The sequence below is a fragment of the Barbatula barbatula genome (genome assembly GCF_947034865.1).
Source record: "Barbatula barbatula genome assembly, chromosome: 22".
NCBI lineage: Eukaryota > Metazoa > Chordata > Actinopteri > Cypriniformes > Nemacheilidae > Barbatula > Barbatula barbatula.
The window spans coordinates 14,926,391-14,942,921 of NC_136785.1; the positions used below are offsets into that span (position 1 = coordinate 14,926,391).

At 38.4% G+C, this 16,531-nt stretch overlaps 1 protein-coding gene across 2 annotated transcripts in view; it reads right to left on the bottom strand.

Moving 5' to 3' along the window:
* Positions 1–16,531, bottom strand: part of dacha (dachshund a) — a 128,153-nt gene that overhangs the window by 54,550 nt on the left and 57,072 nt on the right. The gene's annotated exons all lie outside the window — the stretch shown is intronic.

Consider the following 16,531-nt stretch of genomic DNA (forward strand, 5'->3'; position numbering starts at 1 on the left):
GCGGTTTTATATTACATCAAGGTAAAATTACAGCGCGTTATTCTCCTATCAAACCCGAACAAGCCGTTAATTAACTCCCTGCTGTAGTAATCGCTTCTTTTTATTTATTTATTTGTTTAGATTATTTGTGCAAGCTTCACGTTTCCTTCCTAGAGGCGCGCTATGGAGACACTACAGTTTGGCTGCGTCTGAATTTGCATACTGCCTCCATAAAAGTATGGACTTTGTTGGGGATGCAGAAGGCTATAAAGTTGACAGTTAACCTGGCTGTCGCAGACATTCCGAAGCACGACCAACAATCACCGAACAATTTGCATGACGCGTCTCACACAGATGCATCAATGTTATAGTGCTTTTCACTATTTTGCATTAGTGAAGACTAAATCATCTTTACAAACATATTAATAGTAGTAACAGAAATAGAGAGATGTTATTACAATTTGAGCCTATGAGACGTTAAGTTAATTAAAGTGATAATGTCGCTATTTTCATATCTTTACAATATTAGATGATAATATACTAAAACGTTATAAACATCTTATCGTTGCTTTTGGGCAGAAACCTTGCATGTCCAAAACTGCTTTTAAGGAAACGACACCTCCATTAAATAATTCAACACGAGTTGACAAGCTCCTTTCAATCATTTTCATTGGTTGAATATTAGCGAAGCCCAAAGACAAACATGAAGGTTGACCAATAGTAAAAACAAAAACCATAAAATATAGAGATATCAATTTAATGCTTAAAAATAGTGCTTTCTACAAGTTTTACTTGTACAGACATAAGCAGCACACGAGCAGATGAAAAAGACTTGAGGTTTACACAAAGCACAAAGGTTAATGTAGAATGTAAATGCATTCGATGCGATTGAAATCCATATGGAAAAACAAAATTTGGGCTACGGTGAACTACTTTTCAGTGTACTATTATCTGGGATGCGCTAATTCTCTCACACTATTTCGAGAAGTATGTGAATTGGGACACGGAGTATAATTTTCTGATTGTTATTTATTATGAGAGAGGGGTGGTCATCTGAACACTTTGGGTGAGCGCTCCATTACAAGACTTGCCTCGAGGTTATGTTTAACATGGATCTGCTTTCAGTTTTACAGTGTTTCATTCACTAAAAATGGCATATCAGTGTTTCCACCTGGAGAGTTAACATGGGAACACAGGCCTTAAAACTCCTAAACCTGAACATTTCTTAAACCTAAAATCTATCTGCTAATAAATATGATGAAGGTAAACACAGACACCAATAAACTCCTAATAAAGAACAACTAAATACAACAAAACAAATTTTTTAAGGATACTTTCACCGAACTTTGCAAGCTTTAAAAACAACCAAACCTTCCTGCTTGCGTTTCGTGTACACCAGAATTTGTGTGGAGTGGGCAGTGCCGACGGCAGCAGGATTTTGAAGAAGTGAAGATAAGATCTGTGATTGGGCCGTGGGCGTTCTGATCTGTACGCGTCATCAACAGGCACCCTAGAGGAGCGCAGGGTGGTGGGCGGCAGAAGCGGGAGTAGATTAATAACCTTTCTTCTTCGAAAACCCGAAACGTGCTCACAATGATCGAACATTTCCGGATCTAATACAGATTCTCTATCTGCATGTGTACAGATGCAGTTTATTCATTTCTGCCCTCGCACACACTCACAAATACGCACAAGCTGCGATCAGCAGTGATTTGGAGGCATCCCTTTAACCCCAGGAACTTGTTAATGTTTCATGAAAAGAGCCACTAGAGTCTTCGCCGGCCGACGCAGAATCACACGACTTAGCAGAAATAAATGGGCCAAGTGTTCAAAGAGTAACAAGGCACTGCTCGCTGGGCAGAAAGTGAGTGGAGAGCACTTTTCCTCTTCCTGCCCCTCTTACTCTCACACTCGCTTTCATTCTGTCCTGAGATCAGAATAACAGCTTTTAATCGACACTCGTGTACCATCCACCCAATCTTTCCGACAGCTCAAATAATGTTTTCTTAAACAACAGATACAAGCATTTAATGTAATGAATATACGACTATTAACTTCATCGCCTGGAAATGTACATGATTACTTGGAATGAAGAACAGAAAGAAAAAATTATATTTATTATTGTTATGACGGATTGAGATTAAATGTAGAGCAAATGGCATTTTTGCTCAAGTCTCCTGTGTCTCAGGAATTTATCATGAGAAAACACAGGAATCTCTCAAATGTCTTTATATGAACTTGATATATGAAATGATTTCAATATGAACTCAATCTTTTCTCATCCAATTTTCTTAAATCCAAACTATTTTACATATACAATCTTAATTCATGTGTTTGAACGATTGTCTCATTTGTTTCTATTTTTCCCAACTTTAGGAGACACATCTGAAACTAAGTTGATGCTTCAATGAAACAACCGAGAACTCCATTAGTCTGGTTAATATTGGTTAATATTTTCTCCATCTGCTGGCCCTGCGGATATCAGTTTTATCGCTTATTTAGCTTTTATTAGTAAGCTTTTTCGGCTGAAATTATTCAACGTTCACAACAGCTCATTTTAAGCACGCAATGTCATGCTGTTTTCTAAAAAGCACAGTTCTTACTGAGGAATTCTTACTGTAAAACATGATGACATTTTTGACACATGACACATTAATAATCACAAGATATTAAAGCAACAATTTGCTTATACAGTTGACGATAACTCCATCTGACCGATGTTCTGTTTTATTGACCTCACATTAACTGTGCAGAGCGTTCGATAAGAACGCAATAAAACCAGCCAGAAAAAAGCTCATTTCAAGGGTCACATTTTACACCTGACAGCAGAGATAGTTTCCGAGAACAGCGCTTCGCATTAATATTAATAATGACGATCAAAGTTCACAGGACCGTCCTGCCCGTGCAAACAATCCGGTTTAGTGCAGACTTCAGGAGTGATGATGTAAACCATATTCACGTCTATTAGTTTATCAACTTTCGCTCCCTTCTCAGAATACACAACACTGAACGTGGCGCTTCAATAAAAGTGCAGACTGGAAATGTTTGCTCCAGAAAAAGCCCTGTAAGCGCTGCGGTGGACGGTGTGAGATGTGGTTTAATTGTGTAGAAGAAAGGGATTGTGTTGATTACTCTGAAAGTGTTTGCTGTGGGGCGGCTGTAAACCCTTGGGCCTCGTACCTGCAAACATGCTTGCAAACATCTTCCGTCTCCACCGTATAAGCGTGTCGTTCTCCTCCCTGTTACGAGCGCGTGTGTGTGCGCGCATTTCAAAATGTTGTTGATCTAGATGAGTTAAGAGCTGTTGAAATCCGCAGCATTTGCAGAACTCACTGCCTTATAATGTACAGAACACCACAAAAGAAGATATTTTGAGAAATGCTCCAGTGGTTTTGTCTCCATACAATGGAAGTCAATGGGGGTCAATGTTGTTTGGTTACGTTCTTCAAAATGTCTTCTTTTGTGTTCTGCAGCAGAAAGGTCATACAGGTTTGAAATTTTGCTTTACTTTGAATCCGATCTTACACAACTTCGTCTTCAAGCTTTATAGTTGTAGCACAAACACGAGTTAAACACTAAAGTTTTACACTTTACAAACACACCAATAAATGCTGTTCTTGATTAACATCACAGTTTAGCAGGAGTGAAGGACAATTAATGATAAAGTGCGACTTTGGTTGGGTGAAAACATCAGTTTCAACTTCAAGCAAAAATGCAGCGCGCACAAATAAACACCCAACACGTCGATGTTTTAACAACAGTAAAGTGCTTGTTCTGGTAACGGGCCTCAGCGTTAATGGCTCGGTCTCGTTAACGTTGTTAATTGCAGAGTTGCAGAGGTATGACCTCCCTCACATTTCAAAGCCGGCCCATTAAAGAAAGACCACCCAATTCTATCTTCAGACCCCCGGGCATTTACTTTCAGCAAGACAGCAAACCATGTGAGTCCAGACATTCAACAAACAAAGGTTTACCTTGAATAGCATGTGTTCAAAAAACACTTAACGTCTTTAACTATTGCAGCGTTGTGAAGTTGTTTACCTAACTCTCCCTCTCTCTCTCTCTTTCTCTTTCTCTTTCTGGTTCTCACTGGTAAAGGCTTTGTGTGGTGGACCAATCAAGAAATCGACTCTTTTTCCTGTAAATATGTATTAGCGAGGGCATGAGCCTGAGATTGGTTGTATAATATAATCATTATCTTCCTATAACACAAGGGTGAGTTTTTTATTTAAGAATAAACTAATGGGTTTCCTGTTTATCTCTTCAAATTATTATATATCACATATATTGCATTACAGAATAAACAGAATAGTAAAAGATATTATTATTACTGTTGTTTCTAAATAATAAATAATTAGCATGTGCTATATATAATAATGTTTATCATTACTAGTAATAAAAACAATAACAACAAGTTGGTAATAATAATAAATGATTATGACTATTATTATCATTACATTGTTTTTGATTTGTACAATAAATATGGGTTGTACAATATTACAGCTTATATTACATATGTTATGACCCATTAATAGGTTTATGTCCCCAAAAATATTTGTATATAACATTAAAAAGTTTTTGTATAAGAATGAAAAATCACAAACAAGATCTCTGTTACCTCTCAAAAATGTACATTTGTAATGAGATTACGTAGAGATACCAGTGATTCTCCAAAGTTTTCAGATTGAGGTCCTTTTTTGATGTGAGAGTGGGGGGCTTCGGTCCTGTCCAAATGAGTCTAATGTGATTGATGAGCTCTCCCTCCTCTCTCCCGCCCTTCACCCGACCCTCCCCGCCTGAGAAACCTCACTTCCGTCATGAGGCGAGTCGAGCGGCCCCTCCCACTGAAGGCAAGGTGCATCCAAGAGCCGAAACAATAGTGACAGGCGGGCCAGCCGGGGGTTTGCTCGTAGGATTAGCTCCAATAGCCATAATAAATGAAACAAGAGGACCCAAATGAAAACAGTTGGGCGCTGACTGGCGGTGGGGCTGATGGAAAGTGGCAGCTCTGCCGCCCCCCGGGCGCCGAATTAGTTTTGCCACTCGATAATTTGACTGATCCACTCCAGTGGCCGGAGAAAGCCAGAGAAAGTGAGCTAGCGAGATAGAACGAGGGATAAATAGAAAGGTGAAGCGGGGGTTTGTATGCTGATGGTTCGATGCACCTGTTGAGCTGATCTCAACCACGTACAACCATTTAAGGGTGCTTGGATGGGACCAGGGAGGTTTTTAGACCAATCGCCTATGAAGGAAAGGTCACGTGATTTACACTTTAAAGGGACGAGAATCGCCAACGCTAATTTGCTAAAAGCCCCGCAAGAAAAATCAACTGTCAAAAATGTCATTCTCTTCACTATAATTCACTATAGCCATCAAAGGAGAAGATGCTTGTCATCAACAAAATGGTGCTGGTATGCTATCTACAAAGAAAATATCATTACATTTGTGTTATAGCAGAGGCTCCATTTCTTATAAATGAAGCCACGCCACACTGTAGCTTGTTCGATGCATTCTCAAACGTTTTTTTCTGTGCTCCCTGTGAAGTGTACAGTACTTACTAGTGAGTTTGGGAGCAAATGGAGACGGGGCCTAGGTGTGAACGGAGGTCAAGTAAACAAGTTTCCTTCATGAGCTGACACACATACACAAATGCCATCAGGTTCTGAGTACTGACCGTAGGGGTGAACAGCGGCCCTCCGAGGGATTTTAAATGTGTTTGTCTGAGGGCGACCGAATGGCAAAAAGTTTTGACCCCAGCTGTCAGCCAAATAAAAAGAACAAACAGTGTCAATTTGCTTATTATTTACTGCGAGATATTCGTCTGCACGCTACCTAACAAAAGCAAGAAAGGACAGACTGCTAGATAGGAAAGAGCAAGTCCTGAACAAAGTTAAAGGTTCAATGTGAAAGAGAACAGAAACTGCACTTAAAGGCCAACCTTTGTGTAACCTTTCCGTACGCTGAAAGCGTGTTTCGCCACTTACTTATTAATTTGGACAAGGTCACCCTTTCATTCGTTTTAATACCAGATTAACCGAGTCAGATCTTGAACTTTGATGATGAGTTACAAAAATGTGCAGATGGGAGCAAAGTGGAGGACGGCGTGAAGAAATTAGCGCGACTTTATCGATGCGCTATTGACGTTCTTTTTATTTTTTATTTTTTTCTTTCTTATGGGGGAAAGAGGTGTCAGCGCGGCCGATACCTGGCTAACCAGCAGCGTAAGCATTAAAACAGCCATTTGCATACTGCACTGTCAAAATTAATAAAGCTCGCTGTGGGACGCTGAGAGAGTCTTGATGGGGTTTTTTTCTACTGTGTATCTATTATAATTCTGTATTAGGTGTCCAGAGTGCACGTACATGTGTGTGCGTGTGTGCTTGTGTGTGTGTGTGTGTGTGTGTTATTATGCCCTTCACATGGAGAACAGGACCTATTTCTGGTGAGCACGAGCTCATTTAGCTGCAGGTGGCCTGATGAGTAATTAACATGGACATATTATTCATACAACGTCTTGATGCTTCATTCTCTGCTTAATAACATTTTATTAGTACATGGAAAGTCATACAGTACAAGTAATTGAAAAAATTGCGCATACATGTATTCAGAGGTTGTCTCTGTGTTTGCCACGTAGAATTGTAGCTAGAATTGTAACCAGAACGTAGCGTTACAACTCGCCGCGACACATTTTTTCATTAAAGAACAAACAAAACATCTGGTTTACTTAAAGGTCTAGTGTGTGTTTTTTAAGAGGATCTATTGATAGAAGTGCAATATAATATACACAACTATATCTTCAGATATGTTTAAAGACGTTGCATAATAAAGCGTTAAATTTGTATACCTGTGGACATCTACAAACACCGTGGGTCCCCTTTCATGGAATTCGCCATGTTGTTTCTACAGTAGCCCTAAATGGACAAACTGCTCTACAGATCGCCTTTCGTAAATACGTTATCTTAGTCCTGTGTGCTTAGAAAGGAAGGGAGGAGGGTGGATTGAGCCATTGGTTGCAATTCGCAACCTCACCAGATGCCGCTAAATTTCATACACTGAATAAGGCTTTTTCGCACCAAGAACTATAAAAAAAGGTAAAAAGAAAATCTTAAACATTTTGAATAGTCAAGTGAATAGTCTACAACTACACTAAATATACAGGGAACAATGTCACTGAGAGCGGGTTTTTTTCAAAGCAGATGAACAATAAAACATTGACAGCCAGTCAAAATCCTTAATTGGAGTGCTCACGGATTTATAATGCGATACCCCACCGTTTGAGATTAGAATAATATGATTTATGTTTATATTGTTATTAGTTATCGTTCTTGTTGCAAATTGACCTTTTTTCATTAAATGTATAAACATTGATGCGTAAAATGTTATAACATTAAGTATAAGTGTAACTGAATTAGCATTTCAGAGTACTATTACATTTACACAGTTACAAGAGCACCTCACATTTACTTAAAATCCTCACAATGTTCATTTCCGTTTCAGAAATCACTACGATTACCTCAGAACGGCTTCACTGCAAAGAAGTTGTCAGGTTTTAACAAGATTTTGTCAATTTATAGCCTCTGTTCAAGAAGTTAACTCCGATATTTCATCCCGAGGTACTCGATTGATATATGTCCCTCCGGGGCTTCTCAAAAACGACATCATTTATTTGGGATTAACAAATGTGTATCATTCCCCAGAACTAATCCCACTTTTGTTATCTCTGACACACGCGGATCGACTAGCGCTAGCGTGAGAGGTTTTGGCATGTGAGCGAAGAACTGATCTTAAGGTGGGTCTTAATGTGTTGCCGGCGGCGCTGGCACACTCGAACAACACACATGCGCTCAGACGTTTGTCCTGAACGTGAGTCATTGGCTCCAAACTGTCAATCAAGACCCTTTTGCTAATTAAGTGGCTAATTATAGTGCTAACGCAGCCGAGCGGCGCGGTGATAAGGAGGCCAGCGGCTGACAAACAGACAGATGAGTATCATATCGCTCAAACTCTGTAGGTGGACGTCTCGATAGCTATTAACTCTTCAATAAAAGCCTCTGAGAATGACAAACTTTGAAGACGGTGTTTGCTGAGCAGCTCAGATTTTGCCGTTGGTTTCCACCAAAAGAAAATGCATGTATGCCTGTTGTTGGGGGGAAGATTATACATTTTCATGTGCATTCTTATTTTTTTTTAGATCTAGATTATTTTGTAAATACCATATTGTTTGAAACCACAGTTACAGTAGTGACATCACAACCATTGATTGGTGGAGCCACCCATGGTTAGTGGTTTACTACAAATATCTCAGTAAATCTTAAAAGTATATTTAATATATAGATGTTTCTAGATGGTTTTACTTGTGGTTTCTATGGTTTTGCATCGTATAATCACATTTATGCTATGGTTACTCTAGTAAAGTCAATTCGACTGAGGTAACTGGTTCTACTACATGACTTCACTGCTATTCGGTTGTTTAGTCTGACGTCACCCACCACCATATGGGGGGTCATATAGAACCATATAGAAGGTCATACACTGTTTCCGGGTCCCAACGCTGGATAAGATGCTATAGGCAAACAACAAAAATGCTAAGACACGCTCATGGCGAACTATCGGAAAACCACAATCCTAACTTCTATCTTCAAAACGATATCCCACAAGGCCTGTCAGTGATTCGTTTTTCATCATTTATTCAAATATTGATGTCGGAGACTACGTTAGCCTGGAAATTGTAGTGTATACTGCGAGTTAATTAATGGTCCGATAAATATGCGATGTGAGTAAACAATGCTCATTTACAGCTGTTTAAGCCGTAGCCCACCTTGAAATGAATCGATGCTTGGACCCGGAAACGGTATTCCTTACGTCAACACTTAACAACCCAACAGTAAACCAATGGTTATATTTGACTGTATTACCTAGTACTGTAGCCCGATAGTAAAAGTGGTTCCCATGGTTAACTTTTGCAATTGGACAGTCGGAGCCTGATGCAAATATTGTGTTATGATTTGACTGACTTTGTATAGTAAGTGTTTTTAAGAAATAATTTGCGGTAACGCTTTGCTCAAAGCATATTTGTATAAAGCATTATAAAAGTAGTTTTAATGTATTAATTTTGTCTTGTAATGCACCTTATAATGCATTGTAACGTCTCATGAATATTTGTAACTACAGTTAATACATTCAAACACTTTTAAATTCAGTGTTACAGGTTGCATTTTTTTAAACTCTTAAAAAACAACATTTAATGTATTACCACACACATTATGGAAGACAATAATGCATCACACCCTTTAATAACCCTTAATAATGCATTACACATAAAGGCTTTAAGTGTAATTTTGATATGACTAAAGCAAATTACAGATCAACAAATACATATCTATCCTCGAGATGCCAAATGCACTCATTGAATTTCTAGTGTGGTCTACACTTTAAAAAAATAAAGGTGGTTCACAATGCCATAGAATAACCATTTTTGGCAAAATGGTTCCATAAAGAACCTTGAACATCTGAAGAAAGTTTTTTTGTTGTAAACAAAACTACATTTAGACTAAAGAACTAATGGTTCTTTGGGGAACCAAAATAGTTCTATGCTGTGAAAAACCTTTTGTAGTGAATTTGCATTGTGCTTTTGTTCATATGTCAAGGCAGGAAACTAGAACTCAAATTAACATTCAGCCGACGTCTCGTATAAGTAAAACAGGGAATACGTGGCTTTCCTCCCCGCAGATAAAACATGTCTATTGATAACAGTGAACAAGCTGTTTGAAAAGGGAAGAAAACATAGAAAAAGCATCTTGTCCTTTACCGTCGACTGGCTTGAGCCGAACAGATCAATGCAGAGAGTGAGTACTGGGAACCCAGCAGAGATCAACCAGCATTCACTTTATCAGAAGTGCAATGGAAATAAGCACTTAAAGATCTCTCTCTCTCTCTCTCTCTCTCTCTCTCGCTGCGCTTACTCTCTTCATCCCCGAGCCTGTGCGTGCTCTTGTAATTATGATGTCTTTGTTTTTTTGCACAGGCTCTGCCTGCAATAATGAAGAGCTATTGAGACGTCTTCTGCCAGTGTGTTTGAAGACAGGCCGATCACTCTGTGAACCAAAAAAAAGCTTAGCCTTCATTAAATAGGGATTGAAGGCCACCCACCTATGCACCTGGGGGCTGATGGAGGTCTGTTTATGTGTGTGTGTGTGTTTTACAAGAGGACTGTGCGTTTCAGAAATGAAGTATAAGCAGTGGGGGTGTATGTGTGCTGCAATGATCGATTAAACATAAATGCAAAATCACACTTAAATTTAGAAAAAGATACAATGTTGTAGATTTCTTACAGGAGAAATGTTTCTGTGGCATTAGAGTCATTTTTATTATTCGGACTTTATGCATTAGATAGTTTTAAAGGATACGTTTAATAGTATTCATTTATAAAATTGTACTCATATTTTCTTAACCATGTCATTACGGTAACAGCCTAATAAATGTGTAAAACTACTTGTTACGGTAATGATAATCAATCTTTTCCTGTAAACAGTACGACAAGAGAATATTAAACTTTGAACTTAACAATTGTAAAGAAATATGTTAACCTGGTAGCCATTAATTCAAACAAAATAAAGCTTAATGTACAGATCGGTGTGCGTTTATACAGTCTTTTTAAAAGGTTACGAAGCGGGAGAACATAAACGACAGACACGTATTTTTTTTATACATAAGACGTGTTGCGGTAATGATATTTTCAGCAGAAATGCATTAAAATACTCAAATAAATGTCGCAAATTATTCTTTTATTGTGTTCATCTTTGTGCAACTGGACTATATTTAAAATCACTGTCATGATGTTTCAACGTCTTTTTGAGAACGGCCCATTTAAACAGCTTTTCACAATAGTCCCGTCCACCCTCGGTCGATGAAGAGGAAGGAGTATCCCAAAACTCACGTTATTGTTTGAGCCAACGTTGCTACATCAATCTGAATCGGATGCTTAAACAAATCAAAGTTTTCGATATGCCACAGTTTAAAAAAGCGTTAGTTATCTGTGCATATAAATGTACACATATAAAGGGACAGAAGAATGTATTTTAACACTACACAAATCACAACACCTTTTTATAATGTTTGTTTGCTAAAACAAGATGACTTAACGAAGATACAAAATACATTTCACACTTTATAACAAATGTTCCGTGTTTGCATCTTTCAAGGTTGTGCAGGTGTCACCTTTAAAAAAGAAAAGAAAAAACGTGCTAAGGCTGCGAGAAGTTCCTGAGACCGAAAAAGCGCTTTGCAAATTACTAGTTTAATTTGTGTTCAACTGTGGATTTGTTCTTTTCAGCTGACTTGTCAATTGACTGCCATATGTTAAAACCGCACAAGTGTGCCGCCACTTCAATACGCATTTGTTAACGCGCGACTCCACGCGACAACTTATTAACAATCTGTGTTAAGAAACTACACTTGGCAAAAGTGTGAAATTAAGTCATTGTCGCTAAACATGCTTTTTCACGTATTGTCCGGATGAGATGGTAGGTTCAGTCGAATGTAAACGCTCGCTGGTTCTGGCTGATATTCCCGGCAGCACAAAGCTCTCGTCTCTTGCAGTCTGAAAGGCTTAACGTTCATTAGAATGCAAGAGATGGGCTGCGCTGGCCCATATGTCGCTAAACAGATCTCCATGTTTTATTTATCCTAGCTCTTTTCCTTCGTACACACACAAACACACGCACACACTTAACCCCTCCAATAGGAGTGCAAGAGAGGAAAGTATAGGGATCAAGATGAATCACGATGCTCAATGACTGTAAAGTCAAAATGTCTTTTTCATATTTATACAATATACTAAGAAATACATTTATATCTTTTTTTGTTTGCTTTGGTATTTAGTTTTAGTAATCTTTTGAAGATGCCGTTTGAAGAAATACAACGTCCAATTTTTAAAAGGCACTAACATGAACTTCCTTTTTTGGTGGACCCGAAAACTGGTTGACTTGCGCATCCCTAACACGAAGAAACTCCTAAACTCAACAAAAAAAAAGCAAGAACGTGCACTGATGGCACTAAATAACATAGAAACGGCGAGTGACAACGAGACCCTGGATACTTGCAAAAAGAAGATGTCTCGAGCAGCGTGTGTGCGAGAGTGCTCACAGGTGCATGACGGAGACGCCGACAGTCTTAAATACTGCTGCGCTGAGTGCAGTGTGTGTTTCTGCACATGTGTGCGTGTGTGTTGTGGAGGGGGGCTACAGGAGGGGGTATAAACAGATGGGCAAACTGCTCCCCAAAGGGACATGTCATTCATCAAAGTCACCAGCTAGGCCTGCAATTGTTTTCACCCACAGAGAGTGTGTGTGTGTGTGTGAACGTGGACAGGTTTGTGTAAAACTGGTTTTCTACAAGTGTGTAAGTATGAGAAGCAGAGAACAGGGAAGTGTGTGTGGGAATGTGTGAGTTTGAAAAAGAGAGAGAGTGTCCTTTTGCTGACATTTCAGATCAGTGCCGCCCATCAGTTATCTTTTATCAGCGGTGCGCCCGGGCTTAGACCTGGAACAGATAGCGAGTTGGGAAAGTCAAGCTATGTCGTTCACTATTCCAGCTCTCAATCGACTATAAAAAGATTACAAGACGCACGATTTCATGAAGGAGATGTGCAGTGAGGGTGTTGTGGGCGGTTTCTAGGGTGTTGCTTACTGGCTTTAGTCAATAGATTCCCCACATCAGACAGTTTGGTGTGTAGCTATGGCTTCAAAAACATTTGTTCGTTTTAAATCGAATCATTTGGTTCGTGAATGAAAGCATGAGATGGAAATAACAAGTCTACTTATTTTAACCTGCAAACTTTGGTCATTAAAAAGAAGAATATATATATACTTTATTTTTCATGTATTTATTATTATATATCTATTTAATTATGTTTTTATTTGTATTTTTACAAAACATTTAACAGAAGGCTTCGAACAAATAAGGGATTATTAATTATTTCCCCATAGTCACCCTATCCGCCAAAATAACCATGCATAAAAACGAAATAAAACATTTAACTTTAAATAATGTACAAGTAAACAGACACACGTTGTATTTGTTGATCTGTGTGTCAGTTGGATGTTTTACGGAGGGTTTTGTTATTGAACTTTTTTGGTATGTCTATGTTAAGCTTACTTAAAAAGTACTTAAAGTAAAGATTGAATTTTATGTTTCAAACTGAGATGGCGACAGAGAGACAAACGTTACAGACTGTAGCTTTAAAAACCAAAAACATGCCCCTTTAGGTATCATTCGTTTCTGTAACACAAAAACAGAAGAGAATTGTAATATTTTGTTTCAAATTACATTCGCAATTACAACAGTAATGTACATAAGTCATGTGCAAACGTTTATTATAATAATCTGCACATCTGAGATGTGCATTAGTTTTCTCTTGTCCTCTCTCTCTGCAGCTGGATGTACTACGGGCTTATAATGTTTCTGTCAACAGTCATCCAGCAAACCTAATGCAAAAACAAACCCCACAACACCACCTGGTTTGCTAGCACCCCCCATCGCTCCATCTTGACTAGAAGCACTAGAGAGGAGAGGACGCTTCATTTCTCCAGAGACGTCTTTCTCGGGCTGTTTTTCTCTCTCTGAGGATGATGGCAAGCATTGACATCCTCTACCGAGCGCCGTATCAGCCGAGCCGCCGCTCTGTTCTGCTTAATTATGGCATTAGCGGGAAAGAACGGCACAAATTGCCGCTAATAATTAAATGACAACTCTGATCAGATGTGTTTGTTATGCTGCTTTAATGCAACGATAGATTAGACGGATGAAATGTATCGCTGAACGAAATAACCAAGCATGTTTTTTTCGTCAACCCCACTATTGGAAACGTTCAGAACGTAACGAAATGGATACATACTTTTTTACTATGCGAGTATAATTAAAATTTATTGTAAATATATAATTGCGGGTGATAATAAGGACAAATGTAATTAGTTTGGGTTATCCATTTTCTATGGATTATAATTACATTCATTCTTATCTTTCGTAATTAATTTGCGCAGAAAAAGAACAAATGTAGTCGTCTTGGATAACTGCGGCACATTTGTAAGTTAATAATTCTAGCAGAATACTGAATCATTGTGTATATCTTAATGTAAAGGCTGTGCTTCTGAAAATGATACGTTTAGCATACGTCTGATATTTCATGGGAAACGATTGCGTTGACTAAATATACTCGTGTACTTTGTATTTTGAGGGTACGCAAGAAAATCATGAAAGGCATGTGGAGCGGAAAATGTGTTCTCTATAAACAATCGAAAAGATGGTTAGTTCTGCAGCTCAGGTTTCACAATATGTTGATACTGCTGTCATAAAGAATAGACCGAGGTATCCTGACATGCAAGACCCGTTCCTATAGCCTGGATACACGGATTCATGTACATTTCTCTTTATTAAACAAGTTTGGGAGGAGGCTATTTTCTGTAAATGTTTAGATATAGTTTTTCATAGTCAGGAGAACGGTCACATCCATAACTGTCCATATTTTTCATAAATGGGCAGATGAAAATGACAATAAATTCACTATTTTGTGGTCTTTAAAGACCATTTTCCATTTCTTGGGGATTATTGCTTCTGGTTTGTGCTTTTAATTGACAGGAATCCTTATTTCTTCACGTCTCTCAAAAACAAGCGTGCTTTTTTCTCGCATTCGAAAAGCAAGACATTTTTCACTGAAGATTTCACACCCATAATGTCGGACATGCCCATATATAAAGTAAACACCAGCTGAAACTAAACTTTTTCAAAAAGTTCCAATGTCATTTTTTTGCTGTCGTTGTGCAGCTAGTTGCCAGTAACTTACTGTAGATTTACATTTATGTAATTTATTGGAAACAGTTTGTTCAAAGACAAATGAACATTAAACATTAACATTACATCTTTATCTTTACAGAAAAGAAAACATAAAATAACAGCCTCATTCAAAGCATTCTGGAAGCCAGAAATCCTAAACCTGTTTGCTTTGCATGAGATTTTTATCGTATAGTTTATTTCCTGTAAGGAAAGAGACTTGTTGATGTTTAATGATCATTTATCTTTAAACAAACTCTTGCCAGTAAATTACATGAATGTAAATGTACAGTAAGTTCCTGGCAAACTGCTGCCTGCAATACTATCTTTTCTACAGAAAATATTTACAGTGTATGCAACAGTGAATCCATGTTTACAGCGTAAAGTTTTATTCCGTAAAAACTAACTGCAACTATAACTATTTATTATATAAATACTCTTAAATTGTGCAGTATTATATAAAAAAAATATATACGGATAATCGACAAAAAATTGTTGTAGACGTGTCCTATGGTGTGACAGCAAAAGTTACAAAACAAACTGTTAAAATTACATTTTTTTTACAGTATTATCATATAAAATATTTATCTCATCTCATTTATAAAAATATCAGTTTAATTTTTTTCTACAATTTTACCATCACAATATACAAATTTGCCTATTAGTGCCATATACAGTATATATATATATATATATATATATATATATATATATATATATATATATATATACACTGTATAAACTGAATACTGAATGCAACAGTTTAAAACCTTGTTTATAAACTATCAGGCAAAAATGTACTCTTGCATCACTTTCTAAAATGTCTTACGTTTGTTGGCACTGAGGTGACGCAAACCGTCCTGCTGTCCCCCGGTGAGCGGAGGGATCGAGACATATGTGGACGCACATTTTAAAGAGCTCTCCCCCCCACACATCCCCCGGAGCAGGTCGGCAGAAATAACAACAGAGTCATCTAAAATCAATCAGCGCGGCCGGCTAACGGACTGCTCCGGCTACTCCGCGCTGCGCCAATCGATACGCGCCGGCCATTGTGAGAGCTAAATTGCCACTACCATCAGCAATTTAGAGAGCCCGAGCTAAAAAGGGAAGGAATGCAACGACGGCTTACGGTAGAAAGTGGAACCGGTGTTGTGCGTTTATCAAAAATACATACGCCCCTTCTCTCGAACAAACCTGTGGTTTGGGATTTGATGTAAAATCAGTGTTTATTTAAAAGGCATGTGAGATAAAAGAGGGACGAGAGAGGGAGACAGCAAATGCGTGCGCAGGAAAAAGCAAAGAGGCTACAGAAATCCAATAGTTTAACCTCTGTTCGAGACGCAGTGGTGGCCAGTGAAGGACAGAGGTGGAAAATCAATAGGAGCTGATTTGCAGAAGGTGGAGAGCGGGAGGAGAGAAAGAGAGGAAAAAAGACAGACAGCGCTGATAAAAGGAATAAAACAACATCCAGATTCAACAAAAGACAAAGCCTCGATTGAATTCAAGTACAAATGTGAGAAAACAAGGGCTGGGTCAAGGTGACCGAATAGTCACCTAGCAGTCGAATTCACATGACCGCTTCCTTTTTTTAATGCCTGAAGCTTTTGTTATGATGTATATCCAAAGTTGTCATGTGTTTTAGGGACGCTATGATAGGTTGCACATGGACACCGTACACATCCGTTCTACCGCTCTCCATCCTGCTGTGTTTAAAACGCGTGTCCTA